Here is a 16,300-nt window from a genome sequence, read left to right on the forward strand (position 1 = left end):
CCATGGGAGGGGAGTGAGAGGGGTGGGGAGGCAGGAGCCAAAGCACAGTGAGCTGTGTATACCATGAAAAGGAGTTAGATTATATTGCAACAGCTGTGTGGAAAGAAAAGTATCATGGTCAGGTTTTCATTTTATAGAGACCATTCTGGTGACTAAGGAATGGGAATGGAAGGCATCAGATGGAGGCAAGAAGACTAGAAAGCTAATGAAAACAATGGCCCAGGTAAGAAGAGATGAGACTAGGGCTGTAAAGGGAAGGTGAGGTGGGAAGGGACACATGAAAGAGACATTTAGGAGGTAAAATCTTTGGGACATATTGGATGTGGGATGAGAAAGAGCAAGAATCAAGGAGGAATGCGGGGGTGGGAGGTCTGGCTTTGGAACCTGGGGAAGTGGTGACATCTCCTAGTAACTAGGAAAATCAAGAGAGGAGCTTGCCGGCTGGGGTGGGGAATTGACTTAGCTTTAGACAGGATGAGTTTGAGGATCCGTTAGGACATTCAAGGAAAAATTTGGATGGACGGAGAATATGGAGCTCCAGAGAAAGTTCTACCTGGAGACACAGACTTCTAAGCTCCATCGCATGATAGTGGTTTAAACGCTGATAGTGATTGAGCTTTTTGGCCCAGCGAGAAAATGAATGAAAAGAAAAAGTGGTTGCCGTAGCTACTAAGGAACAAAAATATTAAGACCCAGAAAGAACAAGAAAAACCAATGAGGATGACAACAGTCAGAGAAGTAGTAAAACAACCAAGACCGTGACCAGATTACAGACACACAGAGCAGTTTCCCGGGAAGATCTGAGTCATGCTTCTTTAGCCAGGGGAAGGGGCCACACAATGTGGGGCGTGAGTAATGGGAGAGGTGTCAAATTTCACAATGGTGAATGAGCTGCATGCATGGAAGGCCACACAGATGACAAGAAGCCAGCGTCAAAGATGGGGACATTGTTAGCATTATTTTTTTTTTTAAAGCGTTTCTGATTTTTTTAAATTTTTATTTATTTATTTACTTATTTATTCATTTATGGCTGTGTTGGGTCTTCGTTTCTGTGCGAGGGCTTTCTCTAGTTGCGGCAAGTGGGGGCGCTCTTCATCGCGGTGCGCGGGCCTCTCACTATCGCGGCCTCTCTTGTTGCGGGGCACAGGCTCCAGACGTGCAGGCTCAGTAATTGTGGCTCACGGGCCTAGTTGCTCCGCGGCATGTGGGATCGTCCCAGACCAGGGCTCGAACCCGTGTCCCCCGCATTGGCAGGCTGATTCTCAACCACTGCGCCACCAGGGAAGCCCAGCATTATTAAGCAGGCATGGCACGTTGGGGTTCTTCGAGTCACTTAAAGTAAGACCAAGAGTCACAAAATCATAGGAAACTCACCAAATCATATGAAATTTTATTGATGCCTTATTTCTGGCTGGAGCCCAGGGTAACTGAGGCAAGGTATGTAAAGCCCAAGCTCCCAGACATTCTGAACAGGCTTTTAAAATTTTTTAATTGAGGGAAATTCCCTGGCGGTCCAGTGGTTAGGACTCAGCGCTTTCACTGCTGTGGCCCGGGTTCAGTCCCTGGTCAGGGAACTAAGATCCCACAAGCTGTGCAGAGCAGCCAAAAAAATAAAAAATAAAAACATTTTAATTAAAAAAAGAGGAAACTCTTTTTTCATCACATATTATCCCATATCACATATCATGACCCACTCCCATTTTCAGCTCCTTCCCTACACTTAACAACCCACATCCTATGACAAGGGTAGGGAGAGCATTATCAAGAGAAATGGGAGACATTTGCCAGCCACAGTGACCTTCACCTTACCTTGGCCATGTCTGTCTTCTCCCTGTCACCTCTGAGCATCTGTCACATGCTGACTGTCTTGACTCTTGGGCCCCTTCTCTATGTCCAGCATCAAGAGAACAGAGGGGGGTTGAAATCACGTTGGTCCTACAGGTCAGTTGGGGAGAGAGTAAAATATGAATATTCTAAGACAAAGTTACACATTGTCTCCATGTGGTGGACCAGGAGACAAGATGACACAGGCAGGATGAGGCAAGGACCTTGCTTAAGCCAGTAGAACAACGGGGAGACATTTTAACTAGAGATTTGACTCTGAGTTCTTGTCACGTAATCCAGGTCTGTAAGCACTTCCCCCTTCTTCCTGGAGCCATCACTAATGATCCCACGTACGACTGCTGAAGAGCATGGTAAGAGAAGAGAGGGTAAGAATGAGGAAATGATGCATTATAGCATAGCGAAGTACAAGGATGGCAAACCCGGGTATTGGGCTGGGAGAGTAGCCTGCCCTCTGGCTTCCTGTTTCCATGTGAAGGACATGACTCTCTTGGCCACTCCTTCAACCCTCCTCTGCCCCCCACCACCACCCCAAGAAGAGGGGTGAACTATTGGCTTGTTTAATTGGGAGCAAACACTTGTCTGAGACTGCATCTGTGTCCCCAAGAGCCCTGTAGAAGTCTCCACCAGCAGAAGACACTGCTGCTCTTCTGGGTTTCCTGCAGAAATAGGTGGAGAAACAGAGCGCTGAGTGACAATTGCTGTGAGGCAGCTAGATGGGCTCCACTTTGCACGAAATAAGTTTACAATGTGGGTCTTGACATGCACCAAGAATTAACTTCCATTGACAAATATCCTGATGTGCCTGGGACTTGGTTTTGCCCAGAAGAGCCTGACAAAAACAAAGGTACACACATTAAGTGAATAGTATTTGGAATACTGAGGGAGCAGGGGGAATATTCAGAAGGTGTTCAGGCCTTTCTATGTGCTGGGCCCTGAGGTTTATATACATTAAGACCATCTCATCTTCACAATAATTCCATTTGACAGTTAGGGAAACAGTGTCAGAGGGATTAGGCAATTTGCCGTGATGGCACAGATGAAAAGCGGCAGAGCTGGCATTTGAACACCTCAGATCTGTCGAATTCCAAAGCTCAACCACTCAACCAGTCGACTGCACTGCCACGTGGCAAGTAATTTGCTGCATTTTCTATTTGTCTGTAGTTTCAGCCCTATGTCAGATCAGAGAGCCCATTGTCTAGGAATAGCAGAAATGTTTGAGTTTTTGCTTGGGGTTCAGAAAATTTGTAGGATCTGGTAGGAGACTTTTATCTACTGCTCTATCTAGGGAAGAATTTCCTGAGATCAAAGCTGTTGCTGCTTAGGGAAGTGGCAGGGGCACGGGCTTTGAGAAAGACGGGCCTGAGTTAGAATCCTAGCCCTGCCTCTTATTCACTGAGGGACATTAAGCAAGATGCTCTACCTCAGAGCCTCAGTTTCCTCGTCTAGAAAATGGGGCTGATGACAGTTGCTTCATAGATAGCATTAAAAGAGATAAAATATATAGAATACCTACATGCTGTAGTATATACCTACATGCTATAGTATATCTATAAGCTATAGCATACCTACATGCTATATACTGTAGTCTGCCTTTATAAATGTTGGTTCTCTTCCTTGCTTCAATTTAAGAAAATTATAGGAAGCGATCACAGTGATAGAGACTGCATCCCAAAAACAGAAGTTAAGAGATGATACTAACAATTCAAAACTGTTCAGAGGATCTAGAGCCAGGCTTCTTTTCATGGGGGCTCACATCCCAACGAGAATCAGTTCCTCATCAACTACTCAGGAAAATCTACAGACCCCAAACCTCACTGGAGGCAACAAGCATGGTAGACAGTCTTCTGAGATGGGCTCCAGTGATCCCCATCTCCAGGTATTCATACCCTTGTGTAATCCTCTCCCCTCAAGTATGGGCTGGACTTGGTACTCACTTCTAATGAATAGCAAACAGCAAAAGCAATAGGATGTCATTTCTGAGATTAGGTTAAAAAACTGCAACTTCCATCTCTTGCCTTTCATTTTCCCTTTCCTTCAATGTCTATTCCTTCTTCTCTTTGGCAAATATATCTTGACCATGTCAGGCACAAACCACCACCATCTCTCCAGTTTTGCCTCTCCTGGCCCTAGCAAAGCTCGTGGATAGGGCAGGCAAAGACAGCATTTGCCTTAGAGGGTGAGGTGCAGGGGAGACAGTGAACACTCACTCAGGATGAATGTTTGACCCTGTCATACCCGGCGATGGGCTTGGGCTGCTCCCCAAACAAGCACAAACTCCATGGCTTGTGGGCTTCAGCTTAAAAGAGCATCAGATCCTTAGAGAAGTAACAGCTGCCAGTGGACGATCTGGGAGCGTCAACCACCATGTCTGGAGCGATTAGACCCTCTGGAGTGAAATTTTCCACTGAAAACATTTTACAGTTTCTCTTTCCATTTGTAGTTATATTTGGAAAGGGTGGACTTAACAGATACTTTTGAGCTAGAGTTGTTTTACATACCCATGAATTAAGGGTTTTATCTTACAGCCAAATTATTAAAAATGTCTCAGGCAGGAAGAATGCCAAGTTCTACCAAGACAGAATTTCTCAAGGTCTTGCAAGCCAGTGTCTGGTCGGACATTTGCTACAGGCTCATTTGGGGCATTCAGATAGCTCTGAGTATACCCTGACAGGCTGTGCGAGTCATTATCTCGCCGAATAAGATGCCGTTTCAAGGGCAGGAAATTAAATCGCTCATTTTAGCCAAGAAGACCGCTGTAAATTAGCTAACTCCATTACTTTCATTGCAGTGCTTATCTTGCCCTAAAGGACAGCCTTGGGGCAGCAAAGAAGCTCTTAACTGCTGAGAATGGGAGGGGCTCCTGCTGCATTAAGGCACAGCCTGAGGAGTGTCTGCAGAGAGGACAGTGCCATTAGGTACCCTAAATGCCACCACTTTGGGTTCAAACAAGGATTCTCTCGGGTAATTTTTAACAAGTCGGTGAGCTCTGTGAGGACGAGAATGGTATCCTTTATCTCTGAACATATTCCAAAGTGCTCTGTTTTCAGCTAAGCCAAAATTTTCTAACCTCTAAGAAGGGGGTGATAATACCTACACACTAGAAACTGCAGAGAACATTGTAAATTATGCACCTAGAGCCCCTAACATGGTTCCTGGCATAGAGTAGCCACTCAATACCCATATACTTAAATTAATGAATGAGGAAGAGAATATTGCATAAGCGATCATGGACATAAAATTAACCATAAAAACACATCTTTATTGTTGTGTGTGCTGTCAGACACCATTTTCAGTGGACAGAGAGCATCAAAATATATAGCACGAAAGAACAGTATTTTTACAATCTGGTCTACCAATATGAAATTTTTTAAGATTTTTTTTTTTTGATGTGGACCATTTTTAAAGTCTTTATTGAATCTGTTACAATATTGCTTCTGTTTTTTTTTTAATGTTTTGGTTTTTTGGCCGCAAGGCATGTGGGATCTTAGCTCCCCTACCAGGGATCGAACCCACACACCCCCGCATTGGAAGGCGAAGTCTTAACCACTGGGCCTCCAGGGAAGTCCCTACTAATATGAAATTTAATATAGCAAAAATAATTATCATTATGGCCATTTTACAGGTGAGCAAACTGAGTATTTCAGAGGTTAAGTAACTTGCTGAAGCTATTCACAAGCATATAATAAGGTATTTATAATAACGTATCTGTTGAATACGTACTATTTGCCAAATACTCTATATACATTAGCTCTTTTAATATTTTCAGCAGCCTCATCCTTATGCTGGGGACTACTGACTCCACATAACAGAGGAGGAAACAGAGGCTCAGAGAAGTTAAATGTTGATGATCACTAAGTGGCAGAGCAGGGATTCACACCCAGGTGGTCCTGGTGGCAGAGCCCATGGGCTTCATCCCAACATTGGCCTGTTAAAGCCATGTGCACCTTCTGCCATAGAACAAGAACTCCCTGTGAGGGTGTCGGCCTTGGGGAACAGGATGGGTCACATTCAGCTTCATGTCCCTGTCAGGGCTGGCACGGTGCCTGTCTGCGAGTAAGCATTTGACAAATACAGTACCTATTCTGTGCTCATTCTTGGGAAATGCGCTACAAGCCTCTTATGTAAGGTAGATGACATCTGTTGAGGAAGTGTATTAGGGCTTTCCAGAAACAGAACCAATAGAATATGTGTCTGTGTGTATGGAAAGAGATCTGTTTTAAGAAATTGGCTCACACAAATATGGAGACAGGCGAGTTGAAAATCTACAGGATGGACCAGCGGGCTGGAGACCCAGGAAGAGCCAATGCTGCAGCTCCAGTCCCAAGGCCATCTGCTGGCAGAGTTTTTGCTCAGAGGAGAACAGTCTTCTGTTCTATTGAGCTTTCAGCCGATTGGATGCAGCCCACCCACATTATGGAGGACAATCTGCTTCACTCAAAGTCCACTGATTTAAATGTTAATTTCATCCAAAAACACTCTCACAGAAACATCCAGAATAAAGTCTGACTACACAGCTGGGCACCACATGGCCCAGCCAAGTGGACCCATAAAGTTACCAATCATAAGAAGTTAGACAAATAAATTTTAAAATGCACACTTGGGTTCACAGCTCCACCTTCAAGAGACAAGCAGAAGACATACCACACTCTCTGGCTGGCAGCGTCCACTTATGTACCAGCTACTTTTATTGGCAATCTTTTGTGGTGAAATGTACTGAGAGTAACTGATGGAGGCACTGAGGAATCGTGCAGGGCTCCAGGCTGGACAATGAACCTATGGCAGGGAAGCCCAAGGAGAAGCAGTTAGGTGTCTCCTAGGAAGAAATTCAAATGCTGAGGCAGGTCATGTGTGTGTGGAGGTGGGTTCCACATGGCCCCAAGAGGTCTCACAGGTGACATCCACTAATTCAGGGGATATACCACAGTCTGGGGTCTGACGTGGGTTCAGAAATCTATTGCTTTTTCAGGGCACTAGGAAGGTTTATCCTCTCAAGCAACACACGTAAACTAAGCTCAAGAGACAGAAGTATAAAAACTGAAAAGTCCATTTCTTAAACTCTGGTTAATAACTGCCATGAGCCAGGTTGATCCTCTTCAAGTAAATAAAATGTCCCTGCTCAAAACCTTCAAATGAGGACTTCCCTGGTGGCGTAGTGGTTAAGAATCCGCCTGCCAATGCAGGGGACATGGGTTTGATCCCTGGTCTGGAAAGGTCCCACATGCCGTGGAGCAACTAAACCCATGTGCCACAACTACTGAGCCAGTGCTTTAGAGCCCACGAGCCACAACTACTGAGCCCGCACACCACACCTACTGAAGCCCACGTGCTCTAGGGCCCACATGCCGCAACTACTGAGCCCGCATGCTGCAAATACTGAAGCCCGCACGCCTAGAGCCCGTGCTCCGCAACAAGAGAAGCCACTGCAATGAGAAGCCCGTGTACCGCAACAAAGACCCAACACAGCCAAAAATAAATAAAAATTAAAAAAAAAACAAAAAACCCTTCAAATGTATTAAAATCAAAGTCTTTGCCACTGCAAGTCTGGATCTGGATTCTACCTCAGTCTCTGACCTCATTCCCTAACACCTGCAACCACCTTTGTACATGTGCTCCAGCCAATCTGGCCTCTTGTTGTTCTTCCATCATGCCATCCTTCTGCATCCCCTCCTCAGGGCCATTGCCTCCTTGCTGACCAGCCCATTCCTTCTTTCAACAGGTTTATAAATCAAGGAACTAAGCATGGCCCTCCAGCCAACAACCAGGGACAAACTGAAGTCCTCAGTCCAACATCCAGTAAGGAATCAAATCCCACCATCAAGCGTGTGGGTGAGCTGGGAAGGGCACCCTGCCCCAGTTGGGCCTTGAGAGAACTGCAACTTTGGGGACACTTGTTTGCAACCTCATGAGAGACCCTGAGCTGGAGGACCCAGATAAGCCATGCCCAGATTCCTGAGCTGCAGAAACCGTAAGTTGATAAATGTGTTGTTTTAAGCTCACCAAGTTTTGGGGTAATTTGTTACAAAGCAAGAGATAGCTAATACATCAAGTGATTTAAGCTCTGCACAATTTTTCATCTGAGTAAACATGGTCCTGGAAACAGAAATAATTAAAATCTATCCCAAGCTTTACTGATATTTTGTGAAGAAAGTCAAAGCAAGAAAAGGACCACTAGGGTATTGGAGGAAAATCCCAGAGTGAGTGAAGTGATGTTGTAAAGTGGAGAGTGCATAAAAATTACCTGTATTAGTCAAGGTAAGCTAATCTGAGAACAACAAACCCAAATTATCAGAGGATAAGTACAATAAAAGTTTCTTCCTGCTCAGTCCAGTGGTTAATGTCTGTCTTCCAAGAACAGGGTGGCTAACCATTCTAGTTTTCTTCATACTGAAAGGTTTCACAGGACACGGAACATTCTGTCCTAAAACCAGAAAAGCCCCAGGCAAACCTGAATGACTTGGTCACCTTATCCAAAAATGGCTCCTTGAGCCAGCTCAGGCTTCTCCACTGGCTCTTCCACATTCAGAAACACAGCATGTAAGAAAGACCGTGGAGAAGCCATGCCCACCATTAACTGCTTTTACCCTAAATAGACATAACACTTATGTCTCACATTCTGTTAGTGAGAACTAATCACATGGCCCCACCCAGATGCAAGGGAGCATGGGAATGTTGTTTAGCTGAGTCTCCAGAAAGAAAAAATGGGTTGATGAGCATGTCACCAGTCTTTTCCCAATGCCCCAGCTTCCTGTGGAGCCAAATTGTTGCCGAAAATTGGGGCTCCCAATTTTTCCATTGGTCTACAGTGGGTTCAGAAGGGGAAAGATCATGATAGGACCGATGTACCAGCTCCCTTCATACACACACATACTTCAAGAGGAGGCTATTGAGCATAGCAAAGTACCCCCCAAATATGGCAGCTGAACTTTCTCTCACTTAGGCCACCCTGACATCGTGGAGTGGCCATTAGCATGGAGTCAGTCGGTTATCAGAGACCAAAGATTCTCTAACAACACAGGAAGCCAACTACAGTAACAAGAAACTATCTCATAGATATGATAAAGCAAGAATAAAGGAAGAAAAAGGGATAAATTGACCAAATCTTCTATATGCCTTTGTGTGTGTGTGTGTGTGTATGTGTGTAACAATTACTAGGAATAAAATAATACTGGTTAGTGGTAAGGGGAAGAAAGTTTATCACTCTCAGATGATAGAGGACTTGCATTAAGAAATATTGCTGCACAAGCACAACTGAGGCACATTTTTTAAAATAATTAAATTTTAAGATTGGATTTTACGTAGTTTTCCAGAAGAACCTCTTGTCTGGGCTAGATGAGAATTTTCCTCCAAGCTGGTAGATATTGCTCAATACAATTTAACCTGGTCCCTCCTGATGGGACAGTGTTTTGTCCCCATCAAAGAGTTTTGGCAACAAGGGTACTACCAGAAACTAAAGACCAGTCAAGAATCGAGAATCCAGAGAAAAATACAGTTGCCAACAACAGTTGCCAAATTGGACTGATTACATAATACGTGATGTATGGTTCTCTGAGCTCAGGACCAAGCTCCGGAGGTCATATCAGGAAGAGTTCAGTTTGAGAGAGGTGTCAAAGGTCAGGGGAGGAGGAGTAAGAAGACTAGCAATTATTGCGCCCCTACCATACACTCAATACCATGTGCTTGGTTTTCATGCTTATGCTTTACCTACCCACTGTGCACTCACTTCAGTCTGTGGTTTCTCCAAATTGTTGTGTCTTTGGCCTCCCCAGCATAACCATCTTAGAGAAACTGAGGTAACACAATGGCAATTAAATAGCTGAGAAACTGAGGTAACACAATGGCAATTAAATATCCTGCCATCATGGGATAAAGACGCCCGAAGACGCTGGTTTGCTTTCTGGAAAATGTTGAGTTCATTTCAAGCCTGAATGTGGAAAGAAGCAGTCGCAGAATGCTGGAAAGGTCAAGCTCTTTTCACAGTGGAAGCTGCTGTTGTTGGTTAGCTCCAATTCAGTAAAGTGAGATGATAAGGAAGGGACAGTCAATGCAAACCAATAAATCTCTCCTTCCATGCAACCCTTTATCTGAATATGTCAAAAAAAACAAAAAAAAACAAAAAAAAAACTAGACAGAAAATATGTAACCCTAAAGCAGTAGCCTGATATATTTATTAGCTATAACTGAGTTTTCCAAAGATACAGCATGACTTAATTGAGAGTTCATGCTTAAAGGGAGGCTTAAACTGCTGGCTTCTTCTACCCATTTAAAATGTAGAAAATCACAATGTCCCTGATGAGAATCAGACAGCTGTATTGCTTGAAGAAATATGCCCAGGAACCACTGGACACTAAATGTCTACCTGATCCCTGTTTGGGTACCATTTTGCAAATGGTGAGTTGAGTAAATATAACGAGTTCATGTGAAGGCACTAAAGGTGCAAATTCTCATTATTTAGTGCCCAAAGAGGGCCAAAGATGGTGAGACCTGATGTATAATTTGTCTGCTAGTTCAGATCTCTCTTCTAAAGAAGTTTTTTTAAACTTGATTAAGATACCTCAAACACACACTATGCAATGAACTATATACACATTTATCTTTGTATTTGTCTGTCTATCTATCGACTATCTAACTATGTATTTATCATCTATGTATCTAGCTATGTTATTGTAGGTTAACTGAAGCACAAATACATACATTTACAAATTCAAATAGTATACAAGTCTAATGACATTATGCTTCTGAAATTATCTACCAGTCCTTTTCACTAGGAAATTTTGCCAGGTGTGATTAGGCTAAACTAGTTCTCAATAATTGCTCCCTGGGGGACATCTGGCAATGTTTGGAGACGTTTTTTACCCTTACAGCTTGGGGGTGGGGTGCTACTGGCATCTAGTGTGTAAAGGCCAGGGATGCTGCTAAACATTCTACAATGCACGTTCTTAGTTGCAAACCACAGAATTGACTCTACCTAGTTTAAACGGGAAGTGAATCTATTCAAGGCCATCAAGCAGCTCACAGAATTTCCAGGGGAGTCAGAGAGTCAGTCTTAGGGCTAGGCAGCTGGAGCAGTGCCCAAACCACAATGCAACAAAGACACTAGATACACACCAAAGGTACTTTGCCACCACCCTCACCTAAAGATTGAGTCTAGCCAGCCCTGCTTTCTCTTGTTGATTACTGCTGAACTGGAATTTCACACGGTGTGTCTAGTTGACAGGGATTACAGTAATGCCTACAGTGCATGATGGAGCTGTGGAAAAGATGAAAAAGCAACTAAACTTGTGGATGCATGAGATGACAACCAATTTTTAAAAAAGCACAGTGGGCAGCATTGCCATGAGGCTAAAAGCCAAAGGAATTTGTAATTGAAATATTGTTTTATTATAAAGAAACACTGCATTTAATTAACTATTTGTAAGAAATATGTTAAATAAGGTGTCTTTGAACAGAAACACACATAAAACAAGGTTATGTATTGAACAGTTGACGAAAATGTTACAGTGAGAGGCTTGCAAGAGCCCTGCCCTGTATTTTCTCTAGGAGCAAGGATTCCATACTCACTAATTCAGTATTTGTGGCAACTTTATAAGACATAAACACTGTAAATAATGAGAATCAATGCACCTTAGGACAGGCCCACTCAGAATCAACTTCACCCTGAAGTATAAATTTCCTGATGGTGTGTACTTTCCAGAGGTCACATCCCAAAGGCTTACTGGGTGCCTGGTGGCAGGGTCGCTGTAGAGAAAGAGAGGAAGTACCAAAGAAAAGGCACATGGGAGGAACAGACAAACTCCCCCTACTCCTCAGGAGATTATGATTCCATCTACGATACAGCAACTCAGCAGCTCCTGGAGTGAAAACCCAGTGAATGATTTGCCAAAGACCAAAGAGCTCAGTGACTGTGACGCTTGTACCTGTATTTCAGATCTGTCTTTTCTGCACTTGCCCCATAGTTACAGAAAGTTTTCCTCGTGACAACCTGTAGGGCCAACAGCACAGTATATACTCCTCATGCCACGGGCACACCAGCCGTGTCAGCTAGCCACCAACTGTGAATCCTGGAAAGGATTAGCACCACACAGTGTGATGCAGCCTAAGAATATTTTAGAAAATGGCCAGGCTGACAGATGAGCAAATTTCTGCCAGCCGACTGGCTACTCTAGAGTTTACAACCATTACAGACTCACTCAACAAAAAACATTTCTCCATCCCAGAGAATACACACAAAAGTATGTGTCTGGTAATATTAACATCAACAAAAAGGATAACAGCAATAGTTATTGAGCACTTCCTCTGTGCCAAGCATTGGAATCAGTACTTAACTTGCTATAACTTGTAGAGTTTAGTGTAAATCAAAGTCAAGCCAACTAGAGCAATATTTGGAAGAAATGGTCTCTATGGGCATGAAAGTTTCTTCCATATTGATGTAAATTTAGGCAGTGTTATTTCTGAAAATCTCACATTAGACGTGTGTCATGGCAATAGATGACTGTTGAGAATTTAGCAATGATCATATTACTGATCATTATATTTGTTCATGGAATAAATATTTCTTAAGCACCTATTTTGAGAAAGGTTGCAGGTTGGGTCCTGAGCACACCGAGTAGAACAGAGTCTCTGCCCCCAGGAATTTACAGCTGGCAGAGGACATGAATCACGAAGTAAAATAACTGAAAAGGAAGCATCGTGACTGTAAGAACTGAACTGTGGACCTGTTGCTATAGAGGTTCAGAACAGGGCAATTTCTCCTGCAGAGGAGACACTGAGAAGGCTGTCAGAGGAGGGGATGGATGTCTGAAGAGAGGGCAAGGGGGTGGGAGAGTGGGAGAGAGGGGGCAGGACTCAGAAGGCAGGCAAAAGCTGGGGAGAGTCCGTCGTGGGGCAGGAAGCCACACAGCACAGGAGAAGAAGAGAGTGTCCAGCATTTATTATGTTTCAGGCCCTGGGTTAGGACTAGGACGCAAAGATGGTTAAGATAAGGCTCCTGTCCTATAGGGGCTCATGTTCCAGAGCAGTGCTTCTCAAAGCGCATCCTCAGTGAGATAAGGAGCATTCTTCGCAAAGAAAAGCAACCTGTTGATTCCTTTATTAAGTCTGGTTAAGCAACAAGTGAGCTGATATAACGACTGAATTGATTTACGTTCACCCCATCACAGACCAGCAGCAGATGTACCATACTTGGAATCGTACTTCTCTAGAGCAGCAGTCTGCAAAATGGGGCTCTTGCAAAAAGACATATTGGGGCACAGGAAGAAAATATTAAAATGTCCTCTTATATAGGGCCACAATCTCTTATCTGAAATCTTTGGGGCCAAATGTGTTTTAGATTTTCCTTTGGATGCTAGAGAGGCAAAATGGTGCACACACTGTGAATAACATACACCCCACAGAGGTTAGGGCAACACCCGCTAATCAGACACATGAACATTTCTGCAGCAAAATTTGGTACTGGTCCTCAAACAGCATAAACAATGACTCTTTGTCAGTGTGGGTCGGGTTTTGTCACTATTGGGAGACAATTTTCCTCAGATTTCTTGGCATTTCTGCAAGGTCCAAGTCTTCTGAGCGAAGGCATTGACAAGCTCTGTTCAGAGATGACTAAAGTAGCAAACAAGCCTTGGAAGCTGGAGAGAGTGAGTGCGTATGATAAGGAGAGAGAATGTCTCCCTCCCCGAAGACATTCCAGGATTGTAAAGCTTCCTCAGAGATGACCCAGGGGAGTAAAGATACTGTCTTCCTCGGGGACACCCAAAAGAAGCAGCCACCATCATTACTCCCCATTCCCGGAACTTGGGCTCAGCAAAGATGACTAATCTGGAAGTCACACGACCAACAAGCAGTGGAGCTGGGTTGGAACATGGTTCTGCAGGGTTCTGTCGGATGCCCAGCTCTGCTCTTACCCACTGTGCTCAGATGAGGATGTGCCAAGAGCATCACCTGCCGTGGAACCTTATTTAAGGCAAATCTCTTAACTGCTCTGACTCTATTTCCTTATCTGTAAAATGGGGCTAATCCTCTTCTAACTCCGAAAAGTCTGAGAATTTGGTGAGACAATCATGAGATGGTGCAGGGTGAGATATTCTGGAAATTAAAAGGCAATGTAAAATGTAAGGGATTATAAATCATGTTACTGCAATCATTATGGTCCTAAAACGCACAAAATGGGAAAGACTAAAGTGACTTCTAGCCTTGTCACTACCTCCCATGGCAGCCTGGAGAGGCCCAGCAACACCCAGGGGCCCTGCCTTGGAGGAGTACCGGCCTTGGCTCACAACACCCCCAGGGCGTGGCCGAGAGACAAGGGGAAGGGAGCTTTGGCCCTGCACAAACAGAATTTGTCCTGCTTTCCACTTCCTTCATTCCAGAAACAGCGAGGCCTTCTCTGCGGGTTACAGGGCACACGGTGGAGCTGCTGTGTTTTGATTTTACCCAGAAATTATCTGAGAAGAAGAGTGGTTCCAGAGCCCCTCTGGGTAGGAATGAGGATCACGCACTTAATTCCCCCGACTTAGCTTAACACTCTCCGTGACTAGCCTCACAGAGTTTAGAAAGAGGAAATATTTTTTGGAGGGTTAAGCGAATGATTTTGTTTTCTAAATACATGCTGACATGGGGTCTGGAAAGAAGAAATACAGGTTCAGGTTAGGTCTAGGGAACAGAAGCTCACATTTGAGCCCCAAACGTGTATCAGACACAGAGCTGGGCATTCTCACTGTCCTCTCCTTACTCCTCACTGCAGCCTGGGAAGGAGTGACCATCCGCCTCATTTTATTACACATGAGAGAGGAGAAGCTCAGAGAGGCTAGCTGGTCTATCACAGACATGTGGATGGCAAGTATCAGACCTGGGGTCTAAACCCAGCTTGCCCATGTCCAACACCCATGCTGTTTCCTGGTCACTCTGCCCAGCTGACTTGTTTAAGATCCCCCTTCCTTGCCGATGAACAAAGAACAGACATACTGTCATGCCAGTGCCTCTTCATCTGTTTGGACATAACTATTTTCCCCTTGGCTGATTAGAAAATTAGCCCCTTAAGACAATAAGATGGTGCTGCTGACTTTTGCATCTCCCCCTAGAATAATAATGAGCAGTGCCTCTAGAAGTTGATATAGATGTCCCTGCTTTCCTGGCTTCGTTCAGTACTCAATTGCTAGGTTCTGTCTGCACATGTGTTACTGCCAAAAAGTGGAGGATGGAGAGATCAGAGCAAATCAGCCAATTACCAGAGGTGGTGCCCCTGAGCCAGGGTCCAGCCTTGGTGACAGACCAGAGCCCCCGGGAGGAAGCCGGGCCCCTTCAGTGCCGGCGCCAGCTCACTGGCCTCCCGTCCCATAACTCAGGAGGCGACAGGGTTCCTCCTACTCATAGTCACACAGCTCTGTTCACTGACCGCCCCCCTCCCAATTTTCGTTGCTGGGACTTGTGTTGTAACCCAGCATTAGAGGTGCAAGGTCTAGTTTAGGCTTGAAATGGAAGGGGAGATTTGAAAAAACAGTCTGAGAGAAAACATTTAATGTTGTTAAAGCGTTCAAAAACTGAAAGAGACAAAGAGAGAGGTTGGGGTGGAGCAGAGAAAGACAGAAAGAGAGAGGGAGAGAGAGAATGGTCACTGTCTAGAGAAAGGGGATGCTGTTGAAACACAGTCAACTCTTTATTTTTGGATGCATTTTTTGTTGCAGAAAATCCAAGATATAACCTTTTTACATCATTGGACATTTACTATACAGTGGGCACTGGTCTGGCACCCTACCCACATTATCTGGAATGGGGTACCCCTTCCAGTAAACCCATACTGCACACTCATTGATGCCTTTAGAGGGAAAAACAGAGGAATGCAAATGGGCGGGGGGCGGGGGGGAAGGAGGGAGAAGAACAGGCAGGGCCGGGAGAGGGAGGAAAACAAACTCCTATTTACTGTGGACATGCATGTTCCAGTACTGTGTTAGACACGGAACAGGCATCACAGTATTTCTCCTCACATCCACTCTGCAAACTGCAAAGTAGGCATGAATCTTCCCCTTTAAGAGGTGAGGAAACTGCAGCTCAGATACAGTCACATGGGTAACAGCTAGCTCTCAAACTAGTATGATTCTGGGCTGAATGGGCTGAAAAGAATTCCGCCAGGACAAAGAGGGGAATTAAATTTCTTTGCTCCTAAAATAACCATGTCACTATGGCAAAAATCGGACTTTTATTAGATTATTGGGATTCTTGCCTTCATTATGAACTCTATATTTATATTCTGTATAGGCAGTTCTGTGTTTTGATTCCAGTGTCACATGGGACAGTTACAACCAAGGCTGTAGTACCAGTTCTAGTCATCTCATACCTAATAATTCGTTTGCACTTTTTATTGAAGTATAACAAACTCAAATCATGTACCATCAACGGGAGTCAGCAACCGATCCTCAGAGCCAACCAGGCCTTGAACGGGGTTGCATGGTTTGGAGGATGA

The sequence above is a fragment of the Eubalaena glacialis genome, chromosome 8, assembly GCF_028564815.1.
Source record: "Eubalaena glacialis isolate mEubGla1 chromosome 8, mEubGla1.1.hap2.+ XY, whole genome shotgun sequence".
In the NCBI taxonomy this organism is placed as follows: domain Eukaryota; kingdom Metazoa; phylum Chordata; class Mammalia; order Artiodactyla; family Balaenidae; genus Eubalaena; species Eubalaena glacialis.